Below are 22,213 nucleotides of genomic sequence, written 5' to 3'. Positions count from 1 at the left end.
TTTAAATTTTATATCATAATTGGATCACATGTAAAATGGAAAATGATAAGCCATATGTTACTTTAAACAACTGAATATTGGTATTTTTTCTTTTTAACTAAATGTAGTGCCACTCAATTCCCTATTATACTCTTCCTGCATGGACACAAACAATGACTTTTCTCCATTAATCTATGAAGCAACTTTTTATTTTCACTCTTTGTACTACAGTTGTTAACAGTTCCCATAGAAATACTCATGGCTAACACTGAAAGAATAATACTTGTATAGTTGCTTAAGACAATTATTCACCTATGTATGATATTTAAAAACCAAGAAGCTAAGTCTACTTAACTCACTGACTTTCCAATTTTAATCCTTCCCCAGAAGAAATCTATGTGTGGGTAATTTTTTCCCTAGGGCACTTGCAGATTTATTCCTGATAATAAGAACTGAACAGCTAGGCTACAGCATGCAAATTCTTACTCCAGAAGCATGTTTTTTAATGGTGTGTTATTATTTCAAAAACAAATTAAACAAGGGAGTTCTGTAGAAAGCCAATTAACCAATTTAGGCAGCAACTTAATGCAAATCACTGCCCCTTACTTTCACCCAACATGATGTTTTGTGATTCTAAGTTGTCAGTCTCTAAGTGTACATCTATAGCAATTGGCCATTTAAATTGACTCAAAAGTTCCTACACAAGCTCCACTGGGATGCATACGTTAAGTATGGGTTTTATTTTCATTTCCTACCTCTGCCACATGGTTTATTCCATCTGGTTTTATGCTTTCTATTAGAAACAGAATTGGATAAATGTGTGGAAAGAGCTCAGGGCTAGGAATCATAAGAATGAGATTATAATCCCAGCTCTATAGCAAATAAATGATATTTGGCCTAAACTCCAGTCACAGGACAAAATGGTCACAAGGAAAACTATTTCATAAATTCAAGATTTTATGCACATTTCAAAACAAAGCTAATGTGTATAGATGACTTTTCTGTTTTTTTTTTCTTTCTCTTTTTTTTGAGATGGAGTTTCACACTTGTTGTACAGGCTGGAGTGGGGGTGCGATCTCAGCTCACCGTAACCTCCACCTCCCGGGTTCAAGAGATTCTCCTGCCTCAGTATTCCAAGTAGCTGGGATTACAGGCATGTGCCACCATGCCCGGCTAATTTTATATTTTTAGCAGAGATGGGGTTTCTCCATGTTGGTCAGGCTAATCTCGAACTCCTGACCTCAGGTGATCTGCCCTTCTGGGCCTCCCAAAGTGCTGGGATTATAGGCATGAGCCACTGCGCCTGGCTTTTCTTTAATTTTCATAGATTTTAATCCTGATTACAAGTCATTAGGGGTAAATTTCAACAGGAAACATTTAGAGACCTAGCTCAAAAAATAACTGGTCCTTGAGTCTTTCATACTTCCCTTAGATATTTAGAGTTTTCTCCATAAGTCCTCAGAAATTCTCATTTAAAATACTTTGATTTGTTGCACAAAAGTTCAATTGGGTATAGTGCATGAAATCACTTCAGCCAATGCATTACTATATATCCTCTGATGAGAAAAAAAAATAAACATAATGTAATGGATAAACATCAACACTAAAGGGTAGGTAGGGACTTTATTAGAATTAATCCATTTCTGAGCATTTTTAACTATTATTTAAAAATTAACCTTAGCATTTCTATAACACGAAAGATGTATACTGCATTTCAAAGTGTATATAGCACACAAGTGTACAGTAAGAATTGTACCTATTTCTGAATATTTATATATACTTAGGAAAAATTATTTTAAGTGCAAAAATGAATAAGCCATTTGAATAAGCATTGAAAAAATTAGGACACTATAAGGAAACATTAGAGGAGAGATCAAATTAACTAGAAAACTAAAGAAAAGAGAGGAAGGCTGAAAATGAGAAGAGCAAACCACCGCAGGACAAATAAATAACAGTGTCAAACAAAAATAACAGCAAAACACAGGAGCATATCATAACTGATCTATAAAGTTCTTCGATATTTTATTCCTCTCCCCTGCACACACTTTATTCTATCAGTAACAATTCTGTCCTTTACGTCAAAACCAAACAACAAAAAAAGACAATTGCTCTGTTTTTAGCCTTTAAATAACCATTAACAAATTATAAGGGCAGATATTTAGCAGAATCTGATTACACCTTAATAAATTTTCATGGGGTCTTTGACAAGTTATGGTGTTGTTCTCACAAATATTTGATTCTTTGATTATTTCATTTATTAGATATTACATTTGGAAACAACAATAACATTTTAAATTGTGTTTAGAATGTAAAGTTTGAATAAAATGCATTAATATTTTAGTGTTAGTTTTTAAGATCTAATTCAGTGTATGTCTTCCCCTGATAAATCTAGAGATATCTATTATCTGAATAGCATTTATCCCTTGTATCTCTACAGTTTCCTCTGTTCATCTCCTTGACTGAATTCCTTAATGACAGAATTTCACTTTTTTTCTTAATATCCCCACAACTATCACAAGGCCCAATACATTCTAGGAACTCATTAAATGCGTTTTGGATGGACAGGCAGGTAGATATATTGGTGGACTAGACTCACCAAAGGAAGAGAAGAGGATAGAAGAAGTAGTCATGTTCGTGAATCCCTTGAGAAGAAGCTCGCTTATTATTCACAGTCATCATATTAGCAGTTACTACCGTGTCTGATATATATTAAATCTTCAAATAATATCCGCAGAATGAGCATTTGATGAATGGTGGAACTTCAAAGTATGTGATTCTTACAAGTGTTAACAGTTTGCAAGATTAATTAGAAATTTAGTCTTTTCATAAACTATTCTAACTTTAGTTCCTATATATTTCTATGAAACTAAAAAAATTAATTCCACAATTATATAAAATTAGACTCAATATTTTTATGGTCATCCCTTATACATCTTAATCATTGAGTAATCTAATATTTTCTCTACATTGTATTCTATGTATGTTGCAACATCAGTATTGTTCACTTTGTTTTCTACAAATAGTTTTTCACTTTTAAATATTATATGTAAAGAATTATTTTTATTTAATCAAGTCAGTCCATCTTTTCCTTAATGACTGGTTCCCTTTCTTTTACACTTTGAAATTCCTTGTCTTTCCAGATATTTGGTAATACCAATTTTTTTTTTCTAATTTACCAGTGGCTTGATTTTTTATTTTACTATTTCCAGTTGAGACTTATTATTCTCTAAGCTGTTAGGTGAGAATCTAAATGATTTCCTTCTCCTTAAGAAAAATTCTAAACATCATTTATCAAAGATTATCTCCCTCCTCACAAATCTGAGTTGTCTCCTTGAAAATATCTTTATATTATTATACATAATCAAGTCTTATCTATCCTAAGGGCAATGTCTATATCAGATTAAGAATGACTACTAGAGAATTTGCCTATTAACACTCCGTGTTGCACCAATATGATGGAATAAACTGCTAGGCACTTAATAATTACTTTCTAATAACAAAATTCTCAACTGCTTTACCTGCTCTAAGATTTAAATATAATATTGGAAATGCATATCCCACATGGTTAGCACAGTGTCTAACACAGAGCTCAAAAAGCATTCACTAAAATGAACTGAATTGTGGCAAGGCTGACAGAAAGCCCCATGAGAAGAAAGATATTTCAAACACAAGAAGGAGTAAGGTTCTTCTGAGTAATGAGAAAAGTTAAGTGGTAACAAGAGAATTTTACAAGAAACACACAACTAAAAAGTACAGATTTCATAAACTCTCTTCATACCAATTACTATGTAAATATTACTGATTTTCAAGTAACTCCCCTTATAGTTTAGGTTAGGTTAGTTTACATTTTCAGTAATGACAAAAATCACACTGACAAAATATACATTAATTATCATTCTTCATTAACTAACACTTACTTAGTTCTTCAGTGAAAAACTCTCATCTCTAATATGATATGAGAATGTTTCATTCATAAATGAAAACTTGTGATCCTAAATTTCAAATTCTGAAACATTATGACTACATTCAGTGTTTTCAAAGGAATCTTAATTTCAACTTTGTTCATTAAAGTTTGTGAATCAATGGCCTGAGGAAACTTTCACCAGAAATATGTTAAATTCAGTAAGGCATTATTTAGAGAACATGTGTAATTTTCATTAAGCTGAATTGTGAAAAGATGAGATACTATTTTATATTGGCCTCAGATATGGTTTGGCTTTGTGAACCCACCCAAATCTTACCTCGAATTGTAATACCATAATCCCCACATGTCATGGGAGGGACCCAGTAAGAGGTAACTGAATCAGAGTGAGTTCTCATAAGATCTGATGGTTTTATAAGCATCTGGCATTTCCCCTGCTGCCACTCATTCTCTATCCTGCCGCCCTGTGAAGAGGTGCCTTCTGACACGATTGCAAGTTTCCTGAGGCCTCCCCAGCCACACAGAACTATGAATCAGTTAAACCTCTTTTCTTTATAAATTAAATTAGTCCCAGGTATTTCTTCATAGCAGTGCGAGAATGGACTAACACAGCCTCAAAACACGAATTTATCAGGAAAACATTCTTCATTTCAAATAACATCTAATCACATAGTGAAATCCGTAACAAATGAATATATTTTATATTTTTTAGTCCAAAGTCAATATTGTTACCATCTCTCTCTTCTTCCTCTCCCTATGAAAAAAAAAGGCCTTCCAACTTTCATATTCTCAATAGGTAAAGCAATCTCTTGATTATGAATTTAATATATAAGACTCTTAAATATGTTTAGGCATATTATATATCTTTTAAATAAGAACTGCTTGACAAGTAAACAGTAATCATGAAAGGGAAAGGTAAGTCTTTCAAGTTGGAAATCAAACTCCATTAACATAGCAAAATAAGGAGCGTTCATGGGAAGGAAGTTTTTAAGGTCAGGTGATTCCTACTATTAGCCAGAGGAGGATGAAAATATGATGGTGGCTCTTGACATTGAAAATTGAGTATGGAGATGAATGATCCTTTGTAGGGTTGATGTAGTTAAGCAAAAAGTGATATTTTCTTGGAGCAGATCATCTATGATTGTCACAGAGGTTTTCAAAACTTAATAATCCTCAACCACTAACCACGCCTATTGATCAAGGTTGGCAGGGAGAGCAGGGAGGAGTTTGGGATAAACAAGAGATAACTAGCATTCACTGAGACAAGTATTATTAGCCCATCTTATAAATACAAAAATTTTGGTTTGAAGTTTTCAAGGAACAGGAAAAATTACACTGCTAACTGGAAGACATATCAGGGTTTAAACACAAATTTATCTTTCTCCAAACATTATTCCCTCTCTACCATATCACATCCACAAATACTTCCTTCAGAAGAAATCTATAAAGTCATATATAGAAAATTATAGGATAATATAACCTAGGTGATATTTTCATATCTCCTACTCATTGAATGTAATGATACTGCACAATAAACACAAATATGGCAAATAAAAAACTGGTTGTGACATGTCTCTACAAAGTGCAACATGTGGCTCTGAACAACACTTGGGATTCAGTCCACAGTGAGAGGCAACTTAGGCCTAGTGGTGTAGACTGAGGATATTATAGCTGGCAAGATACTAGCAAAGTAATTTAATACTAGAATTTGAGTGTAAAATTAAAATTCCAGATGATGAAAAAAATATGTATAACAATGACAACAAAAAACAAAATTACAGTAATAGTAATTACCAGGAAACAAATTTGAGAGCAATAATTTTGTCCTCACACTTGATGAAATAACACGGTAAAGCAAAGACACAAAGTGATCTTGATATTTTAAAACAAAGGGAAATGTTGTAAATGGAATTTTGTGATCCCTCCCTCTTTTGTTGACACTCACCAATTCCCCCTACACACTCTCACCAACACACATACACTCACACTCATACTGGTACTCTCTGAAGACAACTACTGTTGCCAGGGCCATCCTTCTTCAAGCACTCAGGGCAGTGCCATAAACTTAGTTGTTCAATAAATGCTTGCTGAAGGAACAGAAACAAACGACAGAGAAAGTGGAACTATTCAATTCTTATTTAGTTCTATCAAGGAGAATGATCATCAAACTGGAAAAGGTATAGTAAACATAGTTAAGAGCCAACTGAAGCCTGAGATAGATGGAAAGAAAGTGTACATGTCTTTCTTACTTGAATAGTTACAACTCCTCAGTCCCAGACAAATTAAAATCCAGAATTTTCTGATGAAGTACAGATATAATCACTGACTATGACAGAAGGATGACATGGAAAAATAAATCCTGCTTCTCAAGGAGTATAGGATAAAAACTGGAGAACGGAGACAGTCATGTAATTCCCTAAATAATCTTTATAACACATTCTTTTAAAAATTATTATTTAGATGATTTATGAGATTATATAAAAGGAAGCACTGATAGAGCTATCATCAGTTCATTAAAAGATGGCTTAATTTTAATTTTTCAATTTAGTTTTTTATTAAAATTTAATTTAATTTATTAAATTTTTAAATTTAATTTAATTTTTTATTAAAATTACTAACCTGTAACATTTGGGACACCCAAAGTTACTGACAGGAATAGTCAACACTCACTGAACACAACTTTATGCCAAGAATTAAATATTTTTTATTTAATCCTCATAATGTTATAAGAAAAAATATTATTGGAATTTTAAAGATGAGGATACTGGGGCATACAAACTGAAAGCAACCTGCCCAAGTTCATAGAGTTAGTCAACTATGGGGCTAGGATTCAAACCCAGTACTCTCTACCTGCAGAGGCCTTATTTTATAACCACTATGCATACCAATTAATATAAAATCTCTAAAAAAAATTGATAGTCTCGTGGAATTTTTGTAGAAAAAAATGGAAAACAATAGGCTGGATGACCTCTCAATCAGGTAGTTTCAAAACAGACTGAACATTTGCCCAAAACTCTAATTGATTAGAAGATCTTTATCAACATGGAGTAACCGTTTCTAGTACCATGTGTCAGGATTCTATATTTGGACTCAAACTGCTTACAACATTGTTATCAATGAACTGGATGAAGATATAGTAGGCTTATAACTACATAGGCGTACAAACTGCTTTACATCTTGGAATTATAGTGTTTCTTTTAGAAGACAGAGTAATTTTAAAGTACCCAAAAGGATTTACAGCAAAGCTTATATTTATAGGTTGAAATATAAAAGAAATAAATGTAAGGTTTTAACCTTAAGTTACAATTATAAAAGTCAATTTTGAAAACAGAAATGAAAAATAAATAACCTACCATGTTTTAACCATCAAATTAATAGACACTGCAGATAGGAGCACTGCTGGAGGACACTCGGGAACTTTTTCTGAAAAGATTTTAAAATATACTTGCCCTCTGATCTACCAATCCTACTTCTAGGAATTCTTCATAAGAAAAAAAATAAAAATAACTAAGGATGTGTGAAAGCATTCCTCTGACTTATTTATAATAGCCCAAATTGAAAACAACCAAAATGTCCAACAAAAAGGAAGCATTAAAACAAATTACAGAATCAATAAATGATGGGGCATCTATACAGTAGAATATTTTTCATTTAAAATGCAGAGATCCCTGAAATAAAGCTGCACACCTACAACCAACTGGTCTTCAATTATGTTGACAAAAATAAACAATAGGGAAAGGATACCCTATTTAATAAACGGTGATGGGAAAACTGGTTGCAGAAGAATGAAACTGGAATCCTACCAGTTAAGATATATAAAAATTAATTGAAGAAGGATTAGAGATTTAAATATAAGATCTCAAACTATAAAAATCCCAGAAGGAGACCTAGGAAATACCATTCTAGACATTGACCTAGTCAAAGAATTTATGACTAAGACTTCAAAAGCAAATGCAACTGAAACAAAAATTGACAGTTTGGACCTAATTAAATGAAAGAGCTTCTGCACAATAAAAGAAACTACCAATGGAGTAAACAGACAACCTACAGAATGGGAGAAAATATTTTCAAGCGATGCATGCGACAAAGGACGATTATCCAGAATCTCTAAGGAACAAAAACAAATCAACAAGCAAAAAACAAATAACCACATTAAAAAACAAAGAACGTGAACAGAAACTTCTCTAAAGATATACAAGTAGCCAACACAAATATGAAAAAATGCTCCACATCACCAGTCATCAAAGGGATGCAAATCACACCCCCAATGAGATACCATCTCACACCAGTCAGAATGGCTATTCTTAAAAATGAGAAAATAACAGACGCTGGCAAGGTTGTGGAGAAAAGGGAATTATACACTGTTGGTGGAAATTCCTGTATGGATATATAATTAAGTGTTAAGAAAACTGTAACTGAGTATAATTTAGAATTTTCTTTTTGCTTTTAAAAAATTTAGTTTTTCTCTGATGAGTAAATAAGAAACACAAGAATAAGTAAAAACTTTCAAAGTACTATAAAGATGGTAATTGTACAGAAAATATAATAATAGCAGTTTGTGTAAAAAAATAGTGGTTCATGTAAAAAATATCCACATACTCTGATGAACCTCATATTCAAAATGAGACAACAATGTGTCTTAGATACCAAAGGAATTGATATGTCTTAGAATTAAAACACACATACACAAACCCCCATTTAACACAAACCAGGTGAGAGCTTCACTGTCCTTAAAATATTCAGGGCCAGGCATAGTGGCTCATGCCTGTAATCCCAGCACTTTGTGGGGCCAAGGCAGGTGGATCACAATGTCAGGAGATACAGACCATCTTGGCTAATACAGTGAACCCTGTCTCTACAAAAAAAATACAAAAAATTAGCCGACCGTGGTGGCACATGCCTGTAGTCCCAGCTACTCCAGAGGCTGAGGCAGGAGAATCGCTTGAACTCAGGGGGCTGAGGTTGCAGTGAGCCAAGATCACACCACTGCACTCCAGCCTGGGTGACAGAGCGAGACTGTCTCAAAAAAAAAAAAAAAAAAAAAGACCTTGTCTGGAGACTGGTGTTTGCTTCTACATACCACATTTCTAATAAATGATGTCCAGAGGAGAAGCAGTATGATCAAGCAATATTATAAAGGAAATTATATCCTATGAAGGTTAGCCAGAAGAACAAAGAACCTTTATCCTAATGTCTCTTTCTCAAGTAACTTAAAGGCTTTTCTTAAAATAATGGTCATAGAATATAGTTAGGCTGGGAATGGTGGCTCACGCCTGTAATTCCAGCATTTAAGGAGGCCAAGGCGGGCAGATCACCTGAGATCAGGACTTAGAGACCAGACTTCGAGACCAGCCTGGCCAACGTAGCGAAACCCCGTCACTACACTAAATTTTGTACTACAAGGATGGTGGTGGGTGCCTGTAATCCCAGCTACTCGGGAGGCTGAGGCAGGAGAATAGCTTGAACCTGAGAGGCAGAGACTGCAGTGAGCCTAGATCACGCCACTGCACTCCAGCCTGGGTGACAAGAGTTGAGACTCCGTCTCAAAACAAACAAACAAAAAAGAATATAGTTATGATCCAATGCATATAAGTCAGGGAAGAGGTAAATCTGGGTATATTTTAGCCTTATATGAAAATGAATTCTGACTGGGCACAGTGGCTCACACCTGTAATCCCAGCACTTTGGGAGGCCGAGGGGGGATGATCACCCGAGGTCAGGAGTTTGAGATCAGCTGGCCAAAATTGTGAAATCCCGTCTCTACTAAAAGTAAAAAAAAAAAAAAAAAAAAAAAAAAAGCCAGACATGGTGGCAGGTGCCTGTAGTCCCAGCTACTTGGGAGGCTGGGACACAAGAATTGCTTGAATCCAGGAGGCAGAGGTTCCAGTGAGCCTAGATGGTGCCACTGCACTCCAGCCTAGGCAAGAGACAGACTCAGTTTCAAAAAAAAAAAAAAAAAGAAAAGAAAAGAAAATGAACTCTAATAGTACTTAGCAATGGAATACAATGACTCAAGTAGGAACAGCAAACTCTCTTCACATTCACATTCCTCATAACAATCTGACCCCTTATTTCAAGGAAGCAATTTGAATTTTAAGTACCTCTAGGCTAGTATTATCCAGTTGCCAGATTGTGTCCTATCCTAGACAGATTTTCTTTGGGCTTTCTTTTTGGAACTAAATGAACAAAACTGCCTACTTGATAAGTTAATCAAGTTCCTATCAATAGCAATGTTCAGACATGACAAATATCCAGTTTGTGGGGATACTGTAGAAGAGAGCTTTTGCATTAAGAGAGAATTGGACTAACCAACCAATAATGTATTTTTCTAAAATAAACATCCCATAATATTTGTCTTAACCTTTACCATATCAAAATATACAAAACGTTAATAAGAATAACATTAAAATTCCTAATAGGGAGTTTAAAGCATTATTCCTGAAAACCTTTTTGTTCAACCATATTTATTAATCTGTTAGAGACATTTTATGTGATATAAACATGAATATATTTTATTCCCTTCTTTTTATACACAGGACATCTTATACATGTTCTTTTGCAGTTTGCTGTTTTCACAAAAGAATAAATGTTAGTGAGTTTTCAGTTCAGTATTTAAACAGTTTTATCATTATTTTATATAGCTATATATAGTATTCCATTTTATGGAAGTACGATTGTTTATTTAACCAATTCCTAGTCAGCCGTTATTCAGGTTGTTTCTGTTTTTTGTTTTTTTTTTTTTTAACTGAGACGGAGTCTTGCTCTGTCACCCAAGCTGGAGTGCAATGGTGCAACCTCAGCTCACTGCGACCTCTGCCTCCCAGGTTCAAGCAATTCTCCTGGTTCAGCCTCCTGAGTAGCTAGGATTACAGGCATCTGCCACCACACCCAGCTAATTTTTGTCTTTTTAGTAGAGATGGGGTTTCACCATGTTGGCCAGGCTAGTCTCGAACTCCTGATCTCGTAATCCGCCCACCTTGGCCCCCCAAAGTGCTGGGATTACAGGCGTGAACCACCACGCCCAGCCTCAGGTTGCTTCTAATCCTTGCTATTACAAACAATGTTGTAAAAGTAATATTATAAATCCATCATATCTCACATATAAAAATATCTGCTGAAATGAAAATGTTATGTTAAAGGGTGTATATACATATGAGTAATTTTCATGACTATTAATAAATTGCTTTCCAAAGAACTGATACTTTTTACTCCCATTAGCAATATACGAGTACTTGAAGTCTCTATTTTTGAAAATACAGAGTTCCACAGTGTTCAATCTGAAGATACTCTCATTTCAAGATAGACTATATAGACCATAAAAAAAAAAACTTCTAAAGGTCCTGCATTAATTAATCTAAAAGAGTGCAGACAGTGGACAATATTCTAAAAGCATCATCATGACTTCACCAAAAGGAATTACAACTTCACCAAAGTGCTGTTAAAAGGAAAAATGAAGCAAGCTGTAACAGTAACATTTATATAAAGAACTATGGGTTTAAATATGGGTTAACAAATGTCTCATGTATAAAATCCAATCTCTCTTTAATAAACCCCTCCAACCCAAAGTTTGTTAAGGTTGATAATGAAGAGAAAGTCCTCATATGGGGCAGAGGTCACCTGGGCCTTGAGTACAACTATCATTTCCTAAGATTCAATGTTCTCATTGAGGGTCCTAATTAGGGTTGTCACAGCAGGTGCATTCCAGGAAAATAGGAATACTACATCTTGCCCTTGATCCTTTAATTTTCTCCTAGTACAAATGAGACAGGACTATCAAACAACATGACATAATTTAAATGTGTCATAGCAACTACTAGTGGTCACCTGAAATCCATTTTCCCCTGCTTCACAGTAACAGAGTTTTAGCTGAATGAGTGGCCACTCTTAAAGAGACTGCAATTCTGGCTTCCCTTGCAGCCATATGTAGCCATGGGACAAAGTTCTAACCCAGCGGGGTGCAATCTTTTGGCTTCCCTGGGACGCAATGGAAGAATTGTCTTGGGCCACACATAAAATACACTAGCACCAAGGATAGCTGATGAGAAAAAAAAAAATCTCATAATGTTTTAAGAAACTTTATGAATTCGTTGTGGGCCACATTCAAAGCTGTCCTGGGCTGCATGTGGGTCACAGGTTGGACAAGCTTGTTCTAACAAATGGAATGTGAAAATGTGTAACTACTGACTACGTGCTGAAAAGGAAATTACTTCTGTTCTTTCTTCCCTTTCTTAAATTAGGATCATAGGAGAATGCAGAGCAGAAACAACTTGAGACCTGGTAACCACTTTGACAGTCTGGACTACTCTACCAACATTATGTGAAGGAGAAATAAGCTTCTTCCTCATTTAAGCCAATGTAACTGTTGGGTCTCTTTGGTATGGTAACTTTGGTTCTGCAAACAGGAACAGATACACACAAACACACATAAACACATTAAAGACTGGGTAATGGAGATATTTAAAAAATGGAGGTATTAAGAAAATGGAGGTATTAAGAAAATGGAGGTATTAGAAACTTTTTTAGTAATAAAAAAAAAATTGTTAGTTATGAGGGTGTAAGACCACCACAAGTAAAAAATAAAAATGAGTACAAAGACAGAAACAAAATATTTGAGAGCTGACTAAAACAGAAGATTAATATATTTTCCATGCTCAGAAAATGGACCTAACATTACAAAAGTATTAAAAGAAAAACTATGCTGTAGTTCAAACATCTTATTTTTACGCTGTAGTTCAAACATCTTTTTTTGTTCAAATCGTTACTTATCACAGCAGAAAATTAGAATAATTCAAACCTAACAACTATTTGGAAACATTTAAATTCATTTAAACTTTCAGTGATTTATATAACAAATTTGGTATCTTAGCTTGAACTAAATAGTAACAGATAAGAATGTATAAGAAAAGATGTTGAAATTCATTCAGTAAACATAAGTGAATGTGAACTCTGTATTAGACAGATACCAGGCTGGCCCTTGGGATACAAAGGTGAATAACAACAGTACCAGCTTGGGAGACAATCACTAGCAAATTTCATTAATTGTGCTGATATATACAGATAAAACTTTTCAGTTCAACTGTGTCAAAATTACTGTTTTTCAATATCAATTACTTGATTATTTTTAATACACACATGCAAATGCACACACACACAGAGAATCATACTTATATACTTAATGTCTTTAAGGATCCTTCAAAAAAGTTTTCATTGTGCATAAAAAGGAGTTTCAAAATTTAAAAAACATTAATTAATATTCACATTACATATACTTAAAAATTACCAATATATTTTAGTCATTAAAGCACTGTTCCTCAAGTAAGATACCAAAGTTCTTAGGCCTTTATATATAAACCATCTGCTTAACAAACATGGTAAAATGTTTAAAAACAACAGCATGGCCACTAACTGCTTCCTTTCTATTCTGAATGAATTTATTCTAATTATAGAAGGAAGGAAAATATGGTCTAACACTTGGACATTATATTTCAATGAACATTTTTACCTGAAGAATGAATCACCAAAGGTATCTTAGAGTACTGTTATCTACCTGAAAATGATAAAAATTTATTCCAATAAAATATAAACTATTATATGTACTGTATGTTAATCTAACATTCAATTAAAATATTGTCAAAAATCAAACGTTTTATTAGTTTTAATTAACTTTAATGATTCAAATCCTGGAGAAACTAGTTGTTATACTAGACAGCTAGTTTCTGCCAAATAAAAACATAATTATAACAACTTTATTCATTTTCATAACCTATTTAAAGCTTACAAACTACTCTACCATTGGACTATTTCAACACATGTGATGGAGAAATAAGTTTCTACTTTATTTAGGTAAATGTAAATGGTTTAATTTGATAAGACCACTTTCCCATCCCGCCTACCCAAGAAGTTACTATGTGTCAAAAAGTGTAACAAATTAGGGTAAAATTGCACCAAAAAAAAAAAAAAAGAAGAATCCAACAACTAACTTCTAAAAATGATCATTTCAGAGTTAAACTTATGGTAAAGTTTTTGTGCTATAAAAACTAGCACTGTTTTTGCTTATAAAATTACAGATATCGATTGGAATAAGTTTAGAATACTGCAATATCATGTGTATTGTTTTCTTTAAACATAAAACACTTTTAAGAGGACTTAAACATTAGTTCGTGAAATCAGTTTCCAAACTAATGAAAATAAGGCCTATATTTAAAAATAATACTAATAAAGGTTGAAACCAAGAAATACTGTAGCTCAAAAATATGAGATGGTTTTCTGGAATTGTTTATTTTCCTGACCAATGTATTTATCAGCTTCCTAATTTACAAGTTTACCTCTAACTTCCAGCAATTCAGGGTATTTCTTACTTTACTTCATGTTTTTCAATCACTTCTTTTTAAACAGGCACTTAAGAGAGAAAGCAAATTTAAAAATCTCAATACAAAAGAAAAATACAAAAAAGATAATCTTGACCAGGCACAGTGGCTCACGTCTGTAATCCCAGCACTTTGGGAGGCCAAGGCGAGCAGATCACGAGGTCAGGAGATCGAGACCATCCTGGCTAACATGGTGAAACCCCATCTCTACTAAAAATACAAAAAATTAGCCAGGCGTGGTAGTGGGTGCCTGTAGTCCCAGCTACTCAGGAGGCTGAGGCAGGAGAATGGCATGAACCCAGGAGGCAGAGCTCGCAGTGAGTTGAAATTGCGACACTGCACTCCAGCCTGGAGGACAGAACGAGACTCCGTCTCAAAAAAAAAAAAAAAAAAAAAAAAAGGTAAATCTTTAGAGTATAGCATTAAATGTAGTATTTAGGATTCTCACAAAAAGAACTTGAGATATGCCTATAAATCAGGTATTCTTCACTCAACCTAATGGCTTTCCTTCCTTGCAATTTGATAGCTATTTCTTAAAACAAAGAATTTAAGCAAAATCATATTCGTTTATCTAACAACCCTTCAACTTGATTCCCAGTCTTCTTGTCAAGCTTGACTATAAAGGTCCTTCTCGTGTAGATGTTATTTTTCATGATTCTTTTATCATTTTCTCTCACCATTCCAACATTATTACTGTTTCCAACAAGTGGAAGGCTTTCTACATGGCAGGACAAAAGTATACTGAGCAGAGATAGTTGAGGACCATAAGAAGTTCTGCTGGTTCTTCCCCATAGGATATAATGTGCTATAATGCAGATTTTGCTTGATTCTCTGCAGGATCTCACAAAATCTGCAAATCTCCCCTGCAGATCCAGTAACAGAAGTGTATTTTCTTAACTGTCTGCTCTGTACAATGGTTTGTTTTACATAGCATTCTTCTAAAGAAGGTGATTCACTGCACAGTAGTTATCAGAGCCTATGCAATTACTTTTACTTTTAAACTCTGCATGTTCCCATGGCTAATTAAAGCCCAGAGATATACAGACTGTTCATAAATCTCTTTATAATGATATGACAGAACTCTGACAATGAAGCAAAGAGTGATTACTTTTGATAATCACTGAATGATTATTTTTATAAAGTCTACCAGAACCTTTATTTTATAATCAGTCTATCAATTAAAACACAAACAATTAAAACCATAATGTTGTAAGCCCCTTCCCTATCCTCTTATTAACATGAATTGGCTTATGTTAGCTAGTCACTGCATGCTAATACTTGTTTAATGGTAGTTTCACATTTTCCTACTTTCACTTCAAGAGAGTGCCATGAGAGCTATTATCTCAAATTCAAAGATGCATATCTTGACACCTCTCTACCAACACTGACTTAATTTTCTAAATTAATTCTTGTCAATTTTGAATCCAGACCTATGTTTATTCTTCAGAGTATCAGCCATTTTATAGAGGGATAACTATGATACTGAAGATTTTTCCAATTTGTCTTATATCCCTGAAAATTTCTTTATAAAAATATATAGCATTTGCAACAAATGTTATATATTTGAGAATTGCTCTATTATTAAATCAACTGTAAAATAATCATAGAGAGGAGAAACTCTAATTCTGATTTCAACAGATTTGTGAAAACTAATGGTTATGTATTCTGATTTGATTTCCATTTGGAAAGAAGGTGGCTACATCATTGTACACAATAAAGCTGTTTTTGTGTTGAGTTCTGAAGGATTTTGCAACAACCAAGGACAAATGATCCAATAACCATACCTTTATGGAAATATGGGATAACATTTAAAAAGAAATATTTAAGAAAAAATATTTAAAAACAAAAATCAGAATTCTCATATAAGCAAACTACTAATCTTCTCATTCTTTCTGTATTAAAAATATATTAAATGAATAGAATATTAAAAATAAAAAATATTTTAAAAATAAAAACCTGAGGAAGAATAAATCATATCTTATAAGACAAATTCTTAAAATAGTCTCAGTAGAATACAACCATAAGAATATTATTTCCATTTCAAACTGTTATTTTAATGAGATGTGAAATTCCTAGTATATAGATGACAGATAAGTTACTTGTGTTTTAAAGTGATTTTCACGTATAGATATTTGAAGAACAATAAACTCACACACAGTCACATGCATACACACACACACAGGGTGGGAGGGAAGAAAGAGACACAGTACTGTTGTCTAAGAAGTTCTTTAACGTATATAAGGGCTCTATAGTATAGAAGTTCCAAAGCTATCAAAAGCATCATATTAAGTGCAGACCTTGGTTAATGATCATATTTTATGGCTATTTTCAGAAATAATTGCAACATTAAATTGTATTTCAGTTGTAATATAAATTACTACAAAGTTTGTAAAAACAAATGTTGAGAAAAGTTTTCAAAAGAAGCACATGTTATTTTGAACAGCAATCTTCTTCTGTCTAAAGTAATAGTATTTTTCCAGTATGAGTAAAAAAAAAAGATCTTAAACCAAGGAAAAATCCACAAAGCATTCAAGGGGGCTAAAGGTGCAAGCATTTTGTTCCGTAGTCTTACTCACAATACTACCCATCTTTTCCTACAAACTGATCAATTTTATTGAAAATATGATTATTAAATCTAGATATAACCCACATAGCCAACAGAATGTTTGAGAAACTGTTGTTGTACTCTTGAGATCAATAAAACAAATAAATTATACATAAAATATCAATACTTAATTCCCGCAGTTATCAGTATTAACATTGGCATAAAACACTTCATTTTGCATACAACTCAGGTAAAATGCTTGATACTAGAAAAAAATTAAACTGTACACTGAATGAGTACTATTTCATTCCCTACATTCTATTTAGATCTTTGTGTATATTATCTCAAAGCATACTTATGGCTCCCAAGCTTCATAAGGACCTCCTGTTGAAGTTCAGTGTAACTTGATGGAATAAGCCATATATACTTTGCACAACTTCAGAGCATCCACTACAAGTAAGCTGAAGCTGCCACACTAGTAGTACCAAACAAGGGTTTTTCAGATTACAAAGAATAGGGAGGGAAAAATTCCAGGAATTAGCCAGCATCTAATTGGGGGGATGGAAGGAAGAAATAAAAATCTAATCTTAAGTAAAGTCTTGTAAATAAGTTTACTCAATTGAAGAGGAAAGCCTCAACAAAACAAACTCGCACTAATTTAAAATTTTAATATTTTTACAAACAAATGTTCAACAACAGAGAAATGGGTAGGATTTTCATGGCCCAGACAGATGATGTAGTATAAAGTCAATAAAAATTACATTTATAAAGTTTAAAATAATACTTAAGCTGTTCTCTATATGTTGAAAAAGCAGAATATTACAATTTCTGGTATTATTTCAAAACTGCAAGAAAAAAAAGAAAAAAGATAGAAGGAAAAAAGTGCCAAGATTTAACATTGCTGCTCTAGGTAGTAAATTATAGGTGTTCTGTTTTTCTATTTCTCTATATGCTTCTACACTTTCTGAATATTCTATAGTGACTATTATTTTTATTAGAAAACATGTTTATAAACATATTTCTTTTTCAAAACAGAATATTTTTAAATAGTTGTACTTTTCTATTCAGAAAATGACACAATAAACGTCTTAAATATGCAAGACCTGTATCACTTGGTTCTTTCTATCTAAACTCCTTCAAATAGTAATAAACACTAAATGCTTTAATTTTTCCCATACTGTTTTAATACATGAACAGATAAGCTAACCAAATATAAAACTCACATTTGAATTCTTTCCCTTTCTGATCCAAGAACAAAACACAGTTAGGGTTTATATGATATGAAAAGAAAAAAAAAAACTACTACTACTACTACTTTAGTCAGAAGTAGATTAATATAAAAATCTTAGTATGCTTTAGTCTACATGTTTGATTCCAGATGCCAAAACTCTTAATGTACTCTATCATAATTCTCTTGCTGAAAATTATTTATTGGATTTATTGAGGAAGAGAAGACTGTTTTGGGTTTGGTTTGCTTTTCCATTTTGAATTAGCAGCATGTATTTATGTTCTCATAAAGTCAAATAATCTATAAAGTAGGTTTCTTTTTAATCTCAGCAATGTTTCCAGCATTCTATTAACATGTTAAGACAACTTTCCAAAAACTTAAATAACTTTTTCACATCACTTCATAGAAATTACAGAGCATGTACAATATAATATCTAGGTAGTTTTAAAAACATGAACAAAAGGCAAGACTGGTGACTGTCATTGGGAGTTCTAATACTACTTTGTAAAGCTTCAGTTGAATCCCATTTCAAAGACTGCAACCAAGTGAAGAAACTATCTCTGAAGCTTACAGTGGTATACTACATTTCAGGATCCTAAAGTGCTTTAAAAATCAGCCTTTGTAATTTCCATTTTGAGGGTGAAGCACTCAGCAATTCTACAGTCGAGCTAAGATTACTGAATAAATCCAGTGCAGACTCCCAGGATTCTAAATAAGCATTCCTGCAAGTCAGGTCCAGTGCATGTTCACATGCAAACCTCACTGACACTGAGAAAGCCAACTAAATAAACAGCCTTCATTTCATTTCCTTACTTTCCCACTATCCTCAAACTGGACATCTCCTCCATTGTAAGACATACTAGTCTCTTGGCTTCTCTCTCATCCCAGGCAGCTAGTCTCTCATATAACTCAGTCTTCCAGTAACAGGCTTCACCTGGGCCTTTTCTCTTTAAACAGCACTGCAGATACTGGATGACTATTTCCTATATCATCAGATTTCATGGACCTGTAAAGTTCTAAACAAACAAAAAAAAGAAAAGATATAAAAGGACTACCAACTTTTTATTCTGTCAATAATGTTCTCAATATATAAGAGCAGAGCAGATATAATCACAATAAAAGAGAATGAAAAAGCTCACTGCATAATTTTTACTTTCCCATTTTGTCAAAAACCAGTGAAAATGTCCTAAAGAACTTGGGAACCAGACTTCTGGATCATCCCTTTTCTCCAACCCACCTCCCCCTACTCTCTTGCCCAACCTCTGCCCTAGAAGAACGCTAGCTTGCTACTTTGATCATGTTAGTAACCCCAGGAAACATAATAAAGGCTTGAAGAAAAAAACATTAACTAAATTAGGAAGCAATCCTGAGGGACAGGAGATGAGGCTATAGTCTAATAAAAGGCCAGTTGCAATCAGCCTTATTCCTTGGGCTATTAGGTTTGGCTTCATCCACAAGGCAGTGAAGCAGCCACTACAGATTATATTAAACAAAAGTGTAACAGTATTAGATGAGCAGATATCAGAAAACTGTAGATAGATGTTAACTTGAAAATCTCCCAAGTCTTTCGTTCACAAGAAAATTCCATGAGTAACCTGGACAAAGACTTCACAGTCCTACATTATTGATTCCCTTGACCTTCCTTGCAGCTTGGCAAAGAACAGAGAATTAAAATGGTTTCATCATAGCCCATAACTGATCTTACAAAGTTCCCTTTCAGAAAACTGTGGAGAATGAGAAAATGTTGAAAACGGAGAGAGAAAGAAAAGAAAAATAACATTTATTAAGTATTGGATACCAAGCAATGTAACAGGTGGTTTACATACACAATTTAACTTCAAAATAAGTTTATGAAATAGGAAAAATCATTCCCATTTCAGAGAGAGGAAAATACAGGTGAACCAAGTTGTCAGGAATCACAGAGAAATAGAACACTGAGGTAGAAAACTGCCATTTAAACACAGACTTGACTAACCCCAGAGACACTCATGTAATGTAGGATAATGCAGTTTCCCATATGCTACCTTTTTCTTACAATAACCCTTATATAGTGAACTATTATTAATAATTTATAGATAAAAAAATTTTCTTTTTTAAAGTTCAAGGGTACATGTGCAGGTTTATTATATAGGTAAACTTCTATCAAGGGGGTTTGTTGTACAGATTATTTCTCCACCCAGGTATTAAGCTTAGTACCCATTAGTTATTTTTTCTGATCCTCTCCCTCTTCCCACCCTCTACCCCACATTGGCCCACGTCTCTGTCATTCACCTCTATGTGTCCATGTGTTCTCATTATTTGCTCCCACTTATAAGTGAGAACGTGTGGTACTTGGTTTTCTGTTCTTCTGTTAGTTTGCTAAAGATAAAGGCCTCTATGTTCCTACAAAAGACATGATTTCTTCTTCTTTTTTTTTTTTTTTTTTTTTTTTTGGATGGAGTTTCACGCTGTCACCCAGGCTGGAATACAATGATGTGATCTCAGCTTACTGTAACCTCTGCCTCCCGGATTCAAGCAATTCTCCTGCCTCCATCTCCTGAGTAGCTGAGATCACAGGTGCGCACCACCACGCCCAGTTAATTTTTTGTATCTTTAGCAGAGATGGGGTTTCACCACATTAGCCAGGCTGGTCTCAAACTCCTGACCTCATGCTCTGCCCACCTTGGCCTCCCAAAGTGCTGGGATTACAGGCATGAGCCACCGCACCCGGACGATCTCATTCTTTTTATGGCTGTATGCCTGCATTGTATTCCATGGTATGTACCACATTTTCTTTATCCAGTCCACCAGTAATGGGCATTTAGGTTAATTCCATGTCTTTACTATTGTAAATAGTGCTGCAATGGATACATGCATGTGTCTTTATTATAGAATGATGTCTATTACTTTGGGTAAATAAACAGTAATGGGATTGCTGGATTGAATGGTACTTCTGTTTTTAAGTCTTTGAGGAATCACTACACTGTTTTCTACAATGGTTAAACTAATTTACACTCCCACCAACAGTGTTCCTTTGCCTCCACAACTTCACTAGCACCTGTTACTTTTTGACTTTTTAGTAATAGCCATTTTTACTGGTATGAGATGGTATCTCATTGTGGTTTTTATTTGCATTTCTCTAATGACCAGAGATATTGAGCTTTTTTTCACATTCTTATTGACCATATGTATGTTATCTTTTGAAAAGTGTTTATGTCCTCTGCCCACATTTTAATAGGATTATTTTTTCTTGTAAATTTAAGTTCCCTGTAGATGCCGGATATTAGTCCTGTGTCTGATGCACAGTTTGCAAACATTTTCTCCCATTTTATAGGTTGTCTGTTTACTCTGTTGATAGTTTCTTTTGCTGTATAGAAGCTCTTTAATTAGTTCCCTTTTGTCACTTTTTGCTTTTGCTACAATTGATTTTGTTGTCCTCATCTTGAAATCTTCGCCCATTCCTGTGTCCAGAATGGTATTGCCTAGGTTGTCTTCCAGCGTTTTTATAGTTTTGGGTTTTACATTTAAGTCTTTGATCTATCTTGAGTTGATTATTTTTTTATATATGGTATAAGGGAGGCATACAGTTTCAATCTTATGTATATGGCTAGTCAGTTAACCCAACACCTTTCCCAAATGAATAGGGAGTCCTTTCCCCATTGCTTGTGTTTGTCAGGTTTGCTGAAGATCAGGTGATTGTAGGTATGTGGCCTTATTTCTGGGCTATTTTGTTCCATCAGTATATGTGTCTGGGTTGGTACCAGTATCATGCTGTTTTGGTTACTGCTATCCTGTGGTATAGTTTGAAGTCAGGTAGAGTGATATGCTTCCTGATTTTTATTTTTTTAATTTTTATTTTTTGGCTTAGGATTGCCTTGGCTATTGAGTCTCTTTTTTGGATCCATAGGAATTTTAAAATAGTTTTCTAGTTGTGTGAAGAATGTCATTGGTAGTTTGATAGAAACAGCTTTGAATCTATAAATTGCTTTGGGCAGTATGATCATTTTTAACAATATTGATTCTTCCTATCCATAAGCATGGAATGTTCTTCTATTGCTTGTGTCATCTCTGATTTCTCTGAGCCATGTTTTGTAGTTCTCATGACAGAGATCTTTCACCTTCTTGGTTAGCTGTATTCCTAAGTATTTTATCCTTTTTGTGGCAATTGTGAATGGTATTGTCTTCCTGATTTG

The sequence above is a fragment of the Macaca thibetana genome, chromosome 2 (genome assembly GCF_024542745.1).
Source record: "Macaca thibetana thibetana isolate TM-01 chromosome 2, ASM2454274v1, whole genome shotgun sequence".
Classification (NCBI taxonomy): domain Eukaryota; kingdom Metazoa; phylum Chordata; class Mammalia; order Primates; family Cercopithecidae; genus Macaca; species Macaca thibetana.
Note: the sequence above shows the minus strand (reverse complement) of the source record.